The following is a 17,877-nucleotide window of genomic DNA, read 5'->3' on the forward strand; positions in this document are numbered from 1 at the left end:
AAACGAATTGAGGACCAGGAGCCTTTGTGGAGGAGACAGGCTCACTCTTGCCAACTCCAACACTTCTTCCAAGTTTCTGAGTAACAAGCTGTCGTTTTCCTGAAGTTGCTAAATCTTGGGGGGAGAAGAAGTGAAGTAAAACAAGCAGGTACGTGCCTCAGTCCGCCAGACAGGGAGCTCCTGCTTTCAGACGTGACAGCTCCCCCCACTATGTGAGTGCCCTGCACTGGCAGCCAGCACAACGCGTGGCTGCACGGGCATGTGTGGACCACTCGGGAGCTAAGCTGCGAGCCCAGAGGTGCCAGAACACATTAAAACACCACGAAAGTGAGTTAACTCGAATTTTACGTGGCTCCTGCAAAGGTAGGTAATTCGCTTGGCAGGTTCCTTTTATCATATGCCATGTTTTTACTTAAATGTGTCTGTTAATTAGCCCCTGTTTGTTGTCTGCCAGCTGCCTCAAGTCAGCAGCTAAGGAGCCCAAGGCAGCAGGTCTATTTCACTGCTGCTGGATTCTGAGTTCCAGGAAATGAACAAAACGGGAACAAAGCAAAACACCTTCCTTTCCAATACCTGCTGCCTTCTTCTCTCTTTCTGATGCACAGGGCTGAGAGCCATAAAGATAATCCAGCCATTCAGGGGCTGCAAAAAAATTTTTAAAAATTGCAAGTTGTCAGTTCTCCTTATCATGCTCTGATTCTGAACAGCTGAAAAGCAAGAGAGGCTTTCAAATATATAAACTTAATGATACAGTTGCTAATAAAATATAGCAGAAGAAAACAAGGAGCTTAGCTTACATTTTATGCCATAGATGGATGCATACTGGGCTGTTAAGGCAGCGTGATGTGGTGGAAATTGGGTTTGAGTCAATCAAAGGCTGTTTGTATCAGTGATAAATTTGTATGGGGAGATAACTGGGTGCAGGGAGAGCAGGATAATAGCTATGACAATAGTTCTGTAAAACTGTGGTTCTCAAAATCTCAGGTGTAGACCAGTACCAGTCCCTGGTCTGTTAGGAACCAGGCTGCACAACAGGAGGTCGGCAGGTGGCGAGTCAGTGAAGCTTCATCTGTATTTACAGCTGTTCCCCATCACTTGCACCACCACCTGAGCTCCACCTTCTGTCAGATCAGCAGCCATATCAGACTCTCATAGGAGCATGAACCCTTCTGTAAACTGCACATGCAAGAAAGGGAAGTTTGGAGGACTTTGTTTTGTGACTTGGGTTCCAGCTTAGCCACAGTAAAACAGAGAACCAAGAAGACTGCTGAAGCCTCCGATTCTAGGTCTTAGTTCTGGGTGGCATTTCTAGATCCACCCTAAGCCAAAGAAACATCCTTCCCTGAAAGGAAGAACTCTGTCCTGGCAGGTCCTGCTGACTAATGATCCCTTGGGTTTTGAATAAATATTAGAGGTAGCCAGACAGCTACTGCTAATAAAGGGCTTAAGGTGGGACTGAGCTGCAACCTGGCACAGTCCCAGCTGCAGTAGCCACGAGGAAGTGTCCATATCACCTCTCCCCCATCTCCCATCACCCACGCACAGACTGTGAAGGAAGAGAGTGAGAGACTTTGTCTGATAGTCCAGGGAATTGTCCTGTATCGTACTCAAGTCCCCCAGGGCAGTACCACTGGGAGTCTGCAAGAGTCACAGCATCACTGGGCTTGGGGCACCCCCACCACTGAAACAGCTGTAGTGGCCAAACTTTGAATCTAAAGCAAAACACTCACTTTCCTTTGAATATCTAAAAAGCTGCCTTAAGGCCAGTGATAAAGTTTGGATGTTTGGCTGCTCCAAATCTCATATTGAAATTTGATCCCCAGTGTTGAATGTGGGTCTTGGTTGGAGATGTTTTGGACATGGGAACAGATTTCTCATAAATGGCTTGGTTTCCTCCCTACAGTAATGAGTTCTTACTTTATTAGTTCCCACAAAACCTGGTTGATTAAAAAATACCCTGGCACCTATTCTTCCCTCTCTCTGCTCCTTCTCTTGCCAGGCGGCATGCCTGTGTACCCTTCACCTTCTGCCTTTATTGAAATTTTCCTGAAGCCTTCACCAGAAGCAGCTGCTGATATGATGTTTCTTGCATGCATTGTCTGCAGAACTGTGAGCTGAGTAAGCCTCTTTTCTTCATTAATTACTCAACCTCAGGTATTTCTTCAGAGTGGTACAAAAAGAACTGATGAGTTCAAACAAGCCCACACTGGAAATTAGAGTAAATATCTACCTCTTCAAGGCCCAGACATTGATGAACATATATACAAGCATCAAGAACATCTTGGAAAACATGACTTCAACAAATGAACTAAATAAGAAACCAGCAACCAGCCACAGAGTGATGGAGAAATGTGAACTTTCAGACAAAGAATTCAAAATAGTTATTCTTAAGAAAACAATCAAATTCAAGGCAATAAAGAGAAGGAATTCAGAGCCCATCAGAGAAATTTGACAAAGAGATTGAAATAATAATAATAAAAAAATTCAAGCAGAAATTTTAAAGCTGAAAAAATGCACTGACAAACTGGAAAATAAATCAGAATCTCTCAAGCAAAAGAAAAAAATGAGTGAGCTTGAAGTATATGTTCACTTAGTGAGCTTGAAATATATTTGAAAATATACAGAAGAAAAAGAAAAGAAAAAAGAATAAAAGAAAATGAAGCATGTCTACAAAATGTGGAAAATAGCTCAAAGGGGGCAAATCTAAGAATTACTGGCCTTAAAGATGAGGTAGAGAGAAAGACTGAGGTAGAAAGTTTTCTAGAAGAAATAATAACAGAATTTTCCAAACCTAGAGAAAAATATCAATATCCAGGCACAAGAAGGTGATAGAATACCAGGAAGATTTAATCCAAACAAGACTACCTCAAGGCAGTTAATTATCAGGCTAACCAAAGCTCCAATATGTCTGGCAGCAGAATTCTTAGGGAAACCTTACAGGTCAGGAGAGAGTGATATAACATATTCAAAGTGTTGAGGGAAAAAAAATCTTATCCCGAGACTATTATATCCTGTTATTCACACACATACACATATTTCATTTATCCATGGATGAATTGATGGACACTTGGGTTGATTTCACATCTTTGCTATTGTGAATTGTGCTGAAATAAACATTGGAGTGGGCTTCATATTTTTATTATTTTATTATTTATTTTATTCTTTTTTTTAGATTTCAGGTTAATATAAGGGTATGAATGATTAGGTTACATTGTTTGTGTTTGTTAGGTAAAGTCCATGTTGCAATTGAGCTCTTCATCCAGGAAATATGTCATATACCCCGACTTTGTGCCCGTTAGGTGATAGGTTACCAAACCCCTTCTGTTCTCCTCTCTCCCATCTTCCCCCTTTTACCTCTCCCTTCCCCCTACTTGAATGTGGTTGTGTTTTTCTCTCACGTGATGTGCAGTGTTGTTCATCTACTGGTTTCATATTAGTATCAAGTACATTGCATATTTTCTTTTCCATTCCTGTGATACTTTACTTAGGAGAATGTTCTACAAATTCATCCAGGTAAATACAAAAGATGCAAAGTGTCTATCTTTTTATGGCTAAAAATGTCTCTTTTTGACAAAATGACTTTTTTCCTTTGTATAGCAGTGGGATTGATGGATCAAATGGCAATTCTACATTTATTTCCTTGAGGAATCTCCATACTGTTGTCCTAGAAGTTGTACTAATTTGTAGTCCTACCAACAGAATTCATTTCCTCATGTTTTTGCCAGCTTAGTTTTGTTGTTGTTGTTTTCATTATATACAGTAATTTAGAGGAATGGGTACAAATTCTTTGCACCATTTCCATCAGGAGGTAAAGTCTATTCCTCCACTTCTTGAATACAACCAGGCTTATGACTAGCTTTAACAGATAGGATATAGAGAAAGTGATACTATGCAAGTTCTGATTCTAGGCTTCAAGAAGTGTTGCAGCTTCTGCTCTGACATTGGGAATCATTATTATTATTATTATTGTGAACAAACCCACGATAGCCTTTTAGAAAGTGAGAGAGTATCTGAATACTCTACTGCATCTCAGCTATTTCAGATAAGGTCCCAGAAATGGGAATGAGCCCAGCCATGAATAGCTAATTCTGGCCCAGACCAAAAGCACCACCCAGTTGTTCTCAGCCCAAACTCATAACCACAGATACATGAGCCAAATAACATTATTATTGCTTTAAGCCCCTAAAGTTTGGGATGATATTTTATATAGCAATAGACAAATTAGCAGAGTTTTATAATTTTTTTTAGCATTTAAGTATTCTCTTCTTTGGCTTGACTTTCTGATAATGCTGTAGTCAGAAGTCTGAAGGCAGTTAAGAGGTAGTATAGGTGGAACTTGAGAATAGGTCTTCCTTCAAGTAGGGGAAAAAGAATTTCAGATATGGACAGAGAGGGTGATTAGGTAGTTAAAGGGTGTTCAGTATAGTTTGGGGAAACCAAAATCATCTTGTTCCTCACAAATGTCACCATTCTAATTCTCACAGTTCCACTCTTTCTTAGTCAATGCCCTAAGAAACTCCCTGGTTCTCTGACCGTGTTTTGATCCCAAAATTAACAACACTGAGACTTGAATTTTCTTTCTTTAAGTTCTGAAGTGCAGTTAGAAGCATCCAACCCTTGGTGGAGACATCATATTTCTTGTGTCTCTCTCTCATCCTGTGTTATGGAAGTAGTTCCCATCTGCCCAAATCGTTTCTTCCATATGTACTTTTTCTATATGGTTGCAGGTGGTGGTTTCAGGAGCCGTTTTGCCACTGCAGGTTGTGAATTGTAAGTGTGCCATTCTTTAATGCAGTTGGATCTTCACTGCCTTCCACCCCAACCAGATCAGACAACCAGTCCCAGTCAATCAAGGTGGCCTGGTTAGTTAGCAAATAACAGAATCCATTTAAGCCAGTTTAAGCAGAAAGATATTCAGTGTGGGGAATTAGGTGCTTTAAAATTTTGATGGCTGAAGAATCAGAATCTAGGTTGAACTTTCAAGAATGACTCCCACAATGGTATTGCAAAACTGGCCTATCAAGGGATCTTGTGTCACGGCCATAAGGAAGAAGCTGAGTAAACAGGAGACTGCTGTCATGACTGCGGGTCCTCCCGACCTCTCCCATGACGTGCGCCAGGTAGATGGATACCCTGCTTCTTACCTCTCAATACCCATAAATGAGGTACAGTCCCAAGTGACTAGTTGCTCTTATAGCTGCTACATAAATGCCTCCATAGCACTGGTCTACTAGAGAATTAATAGAAGCATATACTTTCCCTTCACTCAACACCCTTGAGTCTTCCAAATCAATGCAGGTATGTTCTGTTTGGCCTAACCTACCTGGCTAGCTGAATTATATACAAAAGAGTCAAGGAAGTCTAGTCTTTCACTGGTTATCCTCTGTTTCCTGACTGCATGAGACACATCTATAGTCCAACAGTATCAACATCATTTGTAAGGGAAGAGAGATCAGCAAGACTTCTGCAGAATATGACACAAGTGTTTAAAGCTTATCACAGTGCCAGTAAAGATAGGGAACATTTCATTGATGTTAACTGTTAGTATCATTGTTATTGCCTGGCATTGCCCCTTAATGGAAAAAGGAAACTCTAGGGTATGGGGTTCTTGGTAGAAACACACCTTTTCTTTGTTTTGTTTTGCTAACAGCATCATGCTTTTAAAAGCGTCTCCAAAATACCAGTGCTGGAAGGGTTTTAGATTTCTGTCAAGTAACTTTTCATACTGTCTCCTTTGTATCATTAACTCTCTTCATCAATTATCTCAGGGAAAAACTTCATTGAAAAGAATTCCTCTTTCTGTGTCTCTTTTCCCCATCCATGTGTTTCTCTTTGCCTCTCAGCTCCCTGGTGTACCTCCCCTTTATTTTCCTTTTCCCCTCTTTGTCTCTCTTTTCTGCCTTAAAAGTAGGATTTTTACCTTATTAGAAACATTTGTTGTCACCTTTTTTCTAGAGCAAAGCCCTTTTGACCTTGCAATAAGGCCTTAATATTTGCAAAGCACTTAAGATAGTCTCACACATAGTAAGTGCTGCTGGAATAGTCACTTTTATTTATTTATTAATTATTTTTAAAATGGATATACTTCAGGCATATCCTGGGGCCCATGTTACCTTAGTAGTGATCTTCTCTTAGAACTGTAAAATTAAACCCCTTTGGAGGGGATCTAGATTGGACCTATTTTATGCTCAACCTTGCTCTTGGATGAAAAATAGCAGAGGATGATTTCAGCATTACCCAGAAAGGATGGTACACCTCCTTAATGTTATAGTTGAACAATACATCTATTATTGTATAATTAAACCTAAGCCTTATAAATGAAAATAATCCAGTTGTTTTAGAAGCTCAATTCTTCATTTTAAACACCTAATTTTTCACCTGTGTTTCATCCTAATAAAATTTGACTCTGGTTTTCTGGAAAAACCCAGGAGTAACTGGAAGGAAACCATGCACCTATCCATCATGTGTGCATTTGTATTTGGGATAATTTCAACCTAAATTTTTTTAGAGGACCTTGAAGATAGCAAGAGAGTAGAGGCACAGTGAGAGAGAGCAGCCCTTGCAAGCCTGAGAGCGTGCACCAGAGACTGGATTCCAAGTCACACCCCACAAAGACGGTAGCCTGGAGACCCTGACCCCTGAAGCTGTCCTCTCAGACATGCGCTGTACAGGGACCAGGGTGATGGGTGGGAAGCCCTGTGTCTGACTCACCTGTGATCCTTCCAACTAGCAGATGCTTTCTGCTCTTGCACTTCATGCATAGTTGGGTTTAATAAGGCTGGACTATAGTCTTTTCATCTGTACTTACTTCCTTATGTCTTCCTTGGATGTGACTGGCCCATGTGGACACTGCCCACGCAGAATTCTCAGACTCTGAGATAACAGTTTTATTCCTTTGATCTCTTCAAAGGAGCCTTTTACAACTTCTGCCTCTCAGCTTCTGAGCGTGAGGAAGTGGTCATTTTAAACAAGAGTCGCAAGAGACCTCTAACTTGGCACCTTCTTTGTTAGATTTAACCACTTCAGGAGTAAACAAGATGGCAGAATGGGAGATTCACATCAATAAGAATGAACATCAGCAGAGACTGATTCATAGACCAGCAGCTCCTGACGTTTGCAAACCATCCCTTACACAGAAGTGCATATATTGTAAAGGGTGGGGATGGCGATGAAAACCTGCACATAATTTTTTGGCTAAGCAAGGATTCATCCATTTTTCTCAGGCCTGGCCGGGTCCTCCCAGTGCAGTCAGGGTGATGGGCAGATGACTGCCTTATGGAGAGGATGACCGTGTAACCCCACTGTCCAGGTTTGTGTACTATTCCTGCATTTACGCAGTTCGTAGCCTCGCTCACACTCGCACACATCCAAATTTGGACGATGAGTTTCACGGCCAACTTACTTATAAACAAACAAAAGTTAGGAAGTTCCAGCCATTTTTCTGGTAAATTCTTGTGATTTCTGCTCATTGAAATGGGAACTTAATTGAGTCTTTAGTGACAGCATTAGAGGGAAAGGGCGCCTGCTCACTAATCTTTACCATCCCTAGCACCATACCCTCCCTACAGCCGTCCCCCCCAAACTACACCAGCCCAGACCACTGGCTCCATTCTGCCCCTTCCCAACCTTTCTACTCCCTCCCCTTTATCTTGTAGATATTCCTCCTCCTCTTCCTCAAAATTATTTTTCCAGATTATTTTAAAACTATATCCTCTATTTTAGGAATCTTTGCTCAACAATGTAGTATGTTTTGCAGCTGCTCCATTAAGAAGTTATTTGTCTTCATTCCACACTTTACCCCTTCTCTGGTTCTTAGGTCCTGTGTCCTGCTTTTTCTTAGATTACATTTTAATTTGAGCAATATTTTCAGAAGGGTATGTGGGTGGTAAATTTTCCAAATTGCTTGCATATTGGAAATGATCTTCACTTTGCCTTCATTACTTCAATAGTAATTCAGCTGGGAAGAGTTTACAAATCCCTTCCCCTCAGACTATTTTGGCGATATCTTCAGGATTTTCTTGCTTCTCATCTTCCTGAGCGGCACTCTGGTGCCAGATTTATTCTAAGTCCTTTATAATTTTCCTTTTCCTTCCACCCCCTTTCCTCTTTGAAATGTCGTATCCTTTCTTTTTATCCTTAGGATTCATAAAAATCACAAAATGTGTTGCTTCTCAATATTTGTGTGAAGTGCCTGGCGGGGCCCTTTTGATCTGAGCACACATGTCTTTCTTTAGCACATAGAAATTTCTTCCGTTATTTCTTTGAATTTATTTTTCCCTCTCCTCTCTCTGTCCTCTCATTTTATTAAATAAATATTGGGTCTCTGGATACAGCTTCATGTTTACTAACTTTGCTCTCATGATTATTTTTCTTTTCTTTTCTTTCTTTCTTTCTTTTTTTTTTGACTGTGTTCTTGGAATTGTCCTCCTCAGCTTAAGCTTCTAGGTTGCTCAGTATGTCTTTAGGCCTCTCCTTTCTTCAGTTCACTGGTTGTTGTTTTACTGAGTTTTCACCTTTAGCAATCTGACTTTTAACTTCCGACAATGATTCCGGGCTCTCATGTTTAGATTTCATAGTATTTCGTTCTCATTGAATGGATGTGATTTTCCTAAATTCTCAGGAAACATTCCTGTGATTGATTTTGAGGACTCGTTACGTTTCTTGCATTTACTGTTGCTTCCCTTAAGGTTAATTTCTCTATTTATACCACTTATTGGCTTTGCTTTCTTTTTTCTCAAGGGGGTTTGGCTCTCTAGTAAGTGCGTGGGCCTGTGTGACTGGGGCGCTTCCTCTGAAGGCCAGAGAAGCTTGTCTCCTGATTTAGGGGCTCCATGTGTGCAGTGAAAACAAAGTGAACTGGGACATGACCCGATTTCTTTCTCTAGCCCCAGAGCTCAGGCTGAACATTCCTAGATCTAAGCTCTATTATTTGGAGAGGTCTTCTCAGGAACTTAGACTGGGGGAGTTTGCTAACAGGCAATGGCTTGGAAAGTAGATTCCCCTACTGTTAGGTTTTGTCCAAGTCCAAATCCATCTGCTTTATATCTGAGAGGAATTTCTTAATATTCTGGTCGGCCAGTGGCATAGCTTTCTGGTTTTCCAGTGCTTCTAAGCTTTGTTCTTTGCTTTTCTTCTTTTTCTGTGACATTTAAACAGAGTCATAAGTGGTCCATCTATTTTGAACTTTTTTTTTTTTTTTTTTCTATTTTGAACTTTAAGACATACCCATTCACCAATCATGCTAATCCCAAGGCAAGTTTGCCCAAGCTGAACCCCTACGGACTTTGTGGTCAACATCGCACATCTCGCTATGTGCATCCATGTATAATTCTTCTAATTTCTAATTCATCTCTGCTAAGATCTGCAGTTCCTCCTCTAGCCCACACTCTGACTCCCCACCACATTTTCTACCCAATCAGAGTCTGAGCTCCTGGCTAGACTTCAACATGTTAAAGTAGGAAATTCATGGTCTCCAGGGTAAAATAAATCTGTATTAGGATCCTGACTTCACTACTGATTAGTTGTATAATTTTGACTGTTTTGAAGTTTAGTTCTCTCTTACTTAAAATAAAAGTAACCGTAAGTACTCTCAGTGTCATGAGGAGTATAAGAAAGTGGAAATGCTTGGGACATAGGCGCCTCTGGAAAACTGTTAGTTTTTTTTCCCTTTCCATGAGGACAAGATCTGTGCCTTCTGCTTCCGTTCTGTCTTCCAAATACTTAGCACAGTTCTGAAAACAACCGTTTATTCATAAGCACTTATTTACAAAAGCCTTGTTTATTTTAATGTAATTTATTTTTATAAAACTTTTACTATAAATTGAAAAATTGTAATTGCATACATTTATGAGGTCCCAAATCCATTCCTCCTAAATGAAATATTTGATTTATTTTTAATTGACAAATTATATATATTTGTGGGGTACAATGTGATGTTATCATATATGTATACGATGCAGTATTACTGAATCAAGCAATTAACATATCTATCATCTCACATACTTATTGTTTTTTGGTGATGAGAACATTTTCAATTTTCTGCCTTAGCAATTTTGAAATAGACATTATTATTACCTACAGTCACCAGCTGTGCAGTAGATCTCAGACGCTTATTCCTCCTGTCTAAATGAAATTTTCTACCCTTTGATCAACTTCTCTCCTCTCCCCTTCCTCCCGACAGGCTCTGGTAAACACCATTCTACTCGCCACTTCTATGAATCCAGCTGTTTCAGATTCTACATGAAAGTGAGGTCAGGTGGTATTTGGCTTTCTGTGCCTGGTGTGTTTCAATTGGCATCATGTTTTCCAAGTTTATCCATGTTGTCACAAATGGCATCATTTCCTTCTTTTCTAGGGCTGAATGATATTCCATTGTGTGTATACCATAGTTTCTTTATCCATTCCCTCCCTGATGGCCCTTAGGTTGATTCCACATCTTAGCTGTTGTGAATAACTCTGCATTGAACATGGGAATGCAGACGTCTCTTTGGCATACTGATTTCATGTCCTTTGGATATACAGTATACCCAGAAGCAGGGTTGCTGGATCATACTGTAGGATCATACAGTAGTCCTCTTTTCACTCTGTAAGGAAACGTCATACAATTTTAAGCAGTGGCTGTATGAATTTGTTTTACCACCAACAGTGCGCACATTTCTCCACATTCTCATCAGTATTCATTGTCTTTCATTTTTTTTTAAATAAAAGCCATCCTACCTGATGTGAAATGATATCTCATTATCATCTTTATCTTACATCATGTACAAAAGTCAACTCAAAATGGATTAGACTTAAGTATGAGACCTAAAACTGTTAAGTTACTATAAGAAAACAGGGAAAAAGCTGATTGACACTGGTCTAGGTAGGCAATGATATTTTGGATTTAATCCCAGAAGGACATGAAACAAAGGCCAAAATAGACAAATGGGATTGCATCAAACTAAAAATCTCTTGCACACAGCAAGGAAATGATTAACTGAATGAAGGAGAGCCTGCAGATGGCAAGAAAATGTATGATACTTCTAACTGCTTGCCTCCACCTGAACAGACATGGAGAGAGCAAATGCTAAAGATTAGCATTTTTTCCAGCGTCCTGAGTATGTATCAGACCCCACGCTGAGCACTTTACACTGGCTGACTCAGCAATCCTCACAGAGTGTTATTCAGGAGAGTTTTCCAAAGTTACAAAGATAGTAAGTAGCAGAATCAGGCTTTCAATTCAAGGAACTTCAGTTTATAGTCCTTATTTTTAACCACTGCACCACATTGCCTATATTTTCCCTAGTCAATTTAATCTGCTCATTTTTGGCACTTTTCTTACTGGTAGTCACTTCTCTGTAGATATATAAACAAATTCTCTCAATTCTTATCTCTCCTCATTCACCTCTCAGAATCATATACTTCTCAACCAAATGTGTATCTTTCTCCACATTCTAAACATTATTCAAGATTCAGTTTTCCAGAAAGCCACTGCTGATTCACAGTGGACCCCACAGCACTTCTATGCTTGCATAGACCTCATGTTTTTGTCCTTGGTATTCTTTCCTTCTAGTAACTAATTGTTTGTGTGTATTTTGTGTTCCCTAAGGTGACAGTTATCTCTTCAAAGTAAGGTTCTTTGTTCTCTATTTATTTTACAATCCTGTCTCCAATATAATTGGGACCATAATTCACTTTGCTAACCCCAAATACTCAATTATATGCTTGCTGAGTGACTGGAAAAACTCTGTGGTTACTTACACTTAGATTCATGGGGTAGAAGCCAAATCAACAACATAACGGGAACTGCATCTGGTCTATATAAGAATTTCATATGACAGAAATAACATTTTCATGTCAGAGAAAGGATAGTGATTAACCTATATGGATAAAAAATTATGTTCCCTCTTGATAACTGTATTCAAAAATAAATTACAGATAGACTTAAATATTTTTAAAGTTTAGACCAGAATATTTTTATGACTGTGGACCCACAAGAAAAATGAAAGTAGAAAAATGATAAATATGACTACATAAAAATAAAAAGCTACTGTATAAAAGAAGACATTATACAGGATGCTAAAAACCTAGGCAGGTAACCAAGTATCCAGGATATAAAAAATATGAATTGGAAAATACATTCTAGTTAATGAGGATATAAAATAGAGCAGCCACTGTAGAAATCAATACAAAGCTCCTTGAAAAGTAAAATTAGCATATGGCCCAGCAATTCTACCTCTATGTATGTGTCAAAAATTATTATTTTTTAATTATTAAATCATAGCTGTGTACATTAATGCAATCATGGGGTACAATGTACTGGATTTATGTACAATTTAAAATGTTTTCCTCAAACTGGTTAACATAGCCTTCACAGCATTTTCTTAGTTATTGTGCTTAGACATTTATATTCTACACTTAGTAAATTTCACACATACCTTTGTAAGACGTCCGTAGGTGTGGTCCCACCAATTACTCTCCCTCCATCCATCCTCTCTCCTCCCCTCCCCTCCCTCTTGGGCTAGAATTGGGTTATAGCTTTCATAAGAAAGCTATAAATTGGTTTCATAGTAAGACTGAATACACTAGATGCTTTTTCTTCCATTCTTGAGATACTTTGCTAAGAAGAATATGTTCCAGCTCCATCCATGTAAACATGAAGGAGGTAAAGACTCCATCTTTCTTTAAGGCTGCATAATATTCCATGGTGTACATATACCATATTTATTGATCCATTCACAGGTCAATGGGCACTTGGGCTTCTTCCATGACTTAGCAATGTCAAAAATTAGTAAAGACAGGATCTTAGAGTGGTATTTGCACTCTTATGTTCATTGGAGCATTATTCACAATAGCCATGAGGTGGAAGCAGCCCAAAGGTCCACTGACAAATTAATGGAAAAAGAAAATGTGGTGTATGCATACATACAATGGTCCTAAGAAAGAAATGTCATGTATGCATATTCAGCCCTAAGAAAGAAAGACATCCTATAATATATGCTACAACTTGTATGAAACTTGAGGCCATCATGCTAAAAGTGGAATAAGCCAGTCACAAAAAGACACAAACTTAATTTGTCTGTGGCATAGTTCCATTTATATGAAGTATGGAAGCAATCAAATTCATGGAAATAAAAAGCCCCTACCAGGGGCTGAGAGTAAGGGGATTTAAAAAAGGAGTTTTTATTTAATGCATGTGGAGTTTCAGTTTTGCAAGATGAAAATGTTCTGGAGATCTGTTACACAACAAGGTGCATATAGTTAACACTACTGTACACTTAAAAATGATAAGATGGTAAATTTTAGATTTTATGTCTTTTGCTCACATTCAATAATCAGAGCTTTAAGTCTCAGTTTGTAAGAAGGTTTATATGCAATTACTCCAGAAAGAAGGAACCTGGCTTGTATTCAGCCTTAGCTCCAAATGCCTGGTATCAGACGTTACTCTAGCAGCAGGTTTTTATACCAGGAAGGATGACAAAGAATGTGAAACTAGCAGGCTTCTGAAGGGGCAGTGGGCGCGTGGGGTGCCAAACAGGCAAGTGCTGCTGGTTCAGTAGGTCTCCCGTGTTCTGCAACTGTGGTCACCTCTTGATGGGAGGAGCGGCACATAGCTGGTGGATTTGGGTGACCGGCTTTGGAGACCATCTACCATATTTCCTTTCCTCTGTATAGGCATCCTCCAGCTCTTGGATCCTTTGTTTTACCCTGTATTTCCCACCAAAAGTTCACTTAAGAAAAAGATTTTGAAGGAATCTTTTACTTTAACTTTTAATTTAACATAAGATGTGTCACTCTTAATAGGACATTTACATTTTATCTCTCTCTCTGATAATTGAAAGACATGATGGAAAGCCAAGTTCAGACATCAGCAAGTGGGAGCAAGATTTCTCAGAGTCTTGCTCTTAAGTCTCAACTCATGGTTTTTCAAGTGCTTCACCTCCTCCACTTCTGTGAAAAATGGATGTCATCCAGGAAGGACTCAGCTCTCCATTCACAGAGGCTGCACCAGAGTGTGGCTTCCAGCTTCTGACAGGCTGTTCATTGTTACCTGGAATAGAGCTATCCTCAATCATTCCCATGGCCTTATGGGCCGCAATTAGGAGATTGGCTATGCCAGATACCAAATAAAAGGCAGAGACATCAAGAAGTCATTATTCAATAATATTTGTTGGCCAATATAGGTAAATGCTAGGCAAGGTGCTGGGTGTATCTGTAAATAAGTCAAGCAGGATCTTCCCTCACAGAGCTTATGGTCTGGTGGGGTACACAGGCAAGGAACAAATAAGTTTTAAATACAAATAAAGGGAAATTAAATACAAATAAAGAGCTGTGAGAAGACCAGAAGGGGTATAATTAGTGGCATACTGGTAAATATTTAATAGCTAGCTCTACTAAAAAACAAAACCAAAAAAACTCTCCTGACTTTTTTTTTTATTTGCCAATTTCCATGGTGTAAAGACCCACACCAATTTCAAGCAACAAATGACATCACTAAGTGGAGTTACAAAAAGAGGTGTAGTTCTTGAAAACCATAGAGTACTCCTCCCCTTATTTGCAGAGGATACATTCCAAGACCCCCAATGGATGCCTGAATCTGTGGATAGTACTCAAATCTACATATACTATGTTTTTTTCCTATACATATATATGTATACCTAGGGTAAAATTTAATTTATAACTCAGGCACAGTAAATAATTAACAACAACTAAAAATAGAAAAATTACAACAACATACTGCAATAAATATTATGCAAGCATGGCCTCCCTCCCTCCCTCTCAAAGTATCTTGTTGCACGTAGTGTGTAATAATTTCAGATCATGGTTGCCATGGGGAACTGAAACCACAGAAAGAGAACACATGGATAATGGGGGGGGCCTACTGTTCAAACCAACTGGAGAGCTCAACTGGATCCAAATTAGTTGAGGTAGGAGAATCGGGATGTCAGGAAGGCCATCTCAGATGAAAACTGAAAGCTGAGGAAGAACGAACCAAATGGAGAGGGTCACAGGAAAAAGTTGCATGTACAAGGTACAGTGTATATCAAGGCCTGAGAGGCAACAGAGGGCATGGCACTCTTGGGGAACTGCCCACAAGTGGTGCTGAGTGGTAAATGTGTAAGGGTAGATGTAAGAGGGTCATGTGTACATGGGCTTTGTGTATGTGGTACATATATATGCATGGGATGGTGTGTACATGTGTATAATATGTTGCATGTGCATGGTACAGTGAAGTATGTGTGTCTTTGCTTGTGTCTTGGTCAATTTGGGCCACCATATTCAAATGCCATAGATGGGGTGGCTTAAAAACAGACATTTATTATCATAGTTTAAGTGGCTGAAAAGTCCAAGATCATACGCTTCTTCCTAGTGCCCTCCTTCTCACTGCCTTCACATGGAGGAGAGAGCTGTGGTCTCTTTCTTTTCTTATAAAAACACTAATCTCATCATGGAAGCCTCATTCTCATGATCTTTTCCATACCCCTATGTTATTTCCCCAAAGCCCCACTTCCAAATACTATCACATTGATATGGCTTCCATGTATGAATTTGAGAGAGGACATAGACATTTGGTCCACAGTGGCGAATTACTAGAGCAGAGAAGAAGCAAGAGGCAGGTATGCAAAGAGTTGTATAAACCACTAGGCCACATTCTGACTCTCTACTTTAACAGATGATCCTGCCCAAACTGTGGGCCAATCTGTCCTTCAGGGAGATTTTTAAAATAGCACAGGAATCCACTATTTTCCAATTTTTCACTTGGTAAATTTTCCTCTAGATCAGCGGTTCTCAACCTGTGGGTTGTGACCCTTTGTAACAACGAAACTACATCCTGCATATCAGATATTTACATTAAGATTCATTAACAGTAGCAGAATTACAGTTATGAAGTAGCAACGAAAATAATTTTATGGTTGGGGGAGTCATCACAACATGAGGAACTGTATTAAAAGTTGCAGTATTAGGAGGCATTAGGAAGGTTGGGAACCACTGCTCTAGATGAAGGGCCTTCTATTTGTTATGCCCTAACTCCATCTTGCTAAAGACTTAGCTCAGGGCTTTTAACACTCCCCTGTTAAACAGGAAGCTCAGCTGAAAGAGTTTAGTAATAAATGTAAAATCCTGTGAAACTCCAGCTCTCCCTTGTAAGCACTCCCTTTACCAGGTGTTGGCTCTTGTGAAATTCGGCTTGCCTTAAGGATTCCCCCCGGAAAGGTTTCCATCCCTGCTTCTAGGGGTGGAGAGACTTGGAGGCGTGAGCCAGCTGTAGGCTCAGCCAATCAATAAAGGACCCTTGCTTAATTTGGGTTCAGCGTGTGGCATTTCTTAACTAGCTTGGGGTATAACATATTGACTCAGAAGGTTCCTAGGAATGATCCAGTTCAGTTCACTTGTGTTTGCTGATGATAGAGGGTGGATAGAGAGAAAGGCTTCTCCAGAATCAGTGGTAAGAAATGGCGACTAATGCTCACACCTCTAGAGCCTCAGTCCTCATTTTCTACTCTCCTTCTGTAGAGCTGGAGTTGAAAGTAAAATAGTTTATTCAATTCTGGACTAGAAACAAGTCACAAAATACCTACATAAAACTCTATTAAACAGTACTTCATTTTATAATATTTTTAAACAGAAAATGGCCCATGTGACGAGCACTCTTCTTGGGTAATTATTTGATGAAATAATCGAACTTCTTGTTTTCATTTTTCTATGCAGCAAGACAAGGGATCCTATCATTTTGGCAGCAGCCCTACCCTTGCCGTAACCCATCAGCAGCTGGCCAAGGTTTGTACCTTTAGGAAAAAAGATAAATGCAAAATGGCAATGATTTTTTGGCTTTCTTTAAATTACTGAGTTAGCATAGACTGAAAGAAATGCTGATTATCCATCTGGGAATAAGTTTGGACCACAGACCAGGCTTAGACAATCTCTTATGCACCAAGTAAAACTTGGTTAATTCTGCAGAATTTTAAGTTAACGTGCTGGCAATAATAGAAGAAACATGCTCATTACTCCTTGGAAAACAGCAAAGTTTTCCTTTGAGGTAACAATACCAGGAACCAAATAAGAGAATAATCAATCTCAAGTAGTTTATTCACAACTGACCCCATTGAAAAGCTTCATGAGCCTGAGCCAGGGAGTCTGAGTCATGCTGAAGAGAGAAGAATTGGATTTCTGTCTTTTTTCCTTCCCCATCAGGGCTGGTGGAAAAACTCCAGCTTAGTGATACTTACATTTGAAGTCAAACTAAGAGTTAAGGGAGCTCTCTAGGATTTATTGTGAGGCTAAAACACCAAGCAAGACTTGAGACTTATAGAGACCGGGAAGGCCAACTGCAACGTGGAGAGACCATTTTTCTATTTTTCTTTCATTCCTGGGGCTTCAGTCACCTTTTAGTAAAATGGATATGATATATTCTTCTTATAAGTGTTCTAAGCTAATTAAATAGACCAAAATTAAACCATTTGGGAAAAAATTCATATTGTGGTGAGTTTGTGTTTTATTTGGTCACCTTCTGTAACCCTTGTTTGGTCTGGCCTGGCCTCCTTCCCACTTCCAAACCACACACATGCTCTACTATCCTCACATTAGAGAGGCATGCAGGGATCCTGACCATACTATTTGTGCTACCATCCAAAGAAACTCTAGAAAAATGGCATCCATATCCTTTTAACCACAGGACATTAACAAGAATTTTTTTGAGAAATAAAAAGCATATTTTATAAAATTTATTTTATTGTTTTGTTTTAAGATGTACTATTTATGAACCACTAGAAGAGAAAAACTACTTCCAATTCCATGGAGACACAATGCTTTCTTTTATCCTTTTATTTCTGTCTATCTTGCTAGAGGATTATTTATTTTATTGATTTGTCTTTAAGAATCAGCTTTTGTGGGCAGGAG

Source organism: Otolemur garnettii, unplaced genomic scaffold (genome assembly GCF_000181295.1).
Source record: "Otolemur garnettii isolate 467f Iridium unplaced genomic scaffold, OtoGar3 scaffold00070, whole genome shotgun sequence".
Classification (NCBI taxonomy): Eukaryota; Metazoa; Chordata; class Mammalia; order Primates; family Galagidae; genus Otolemur; species Otolemur garnettii.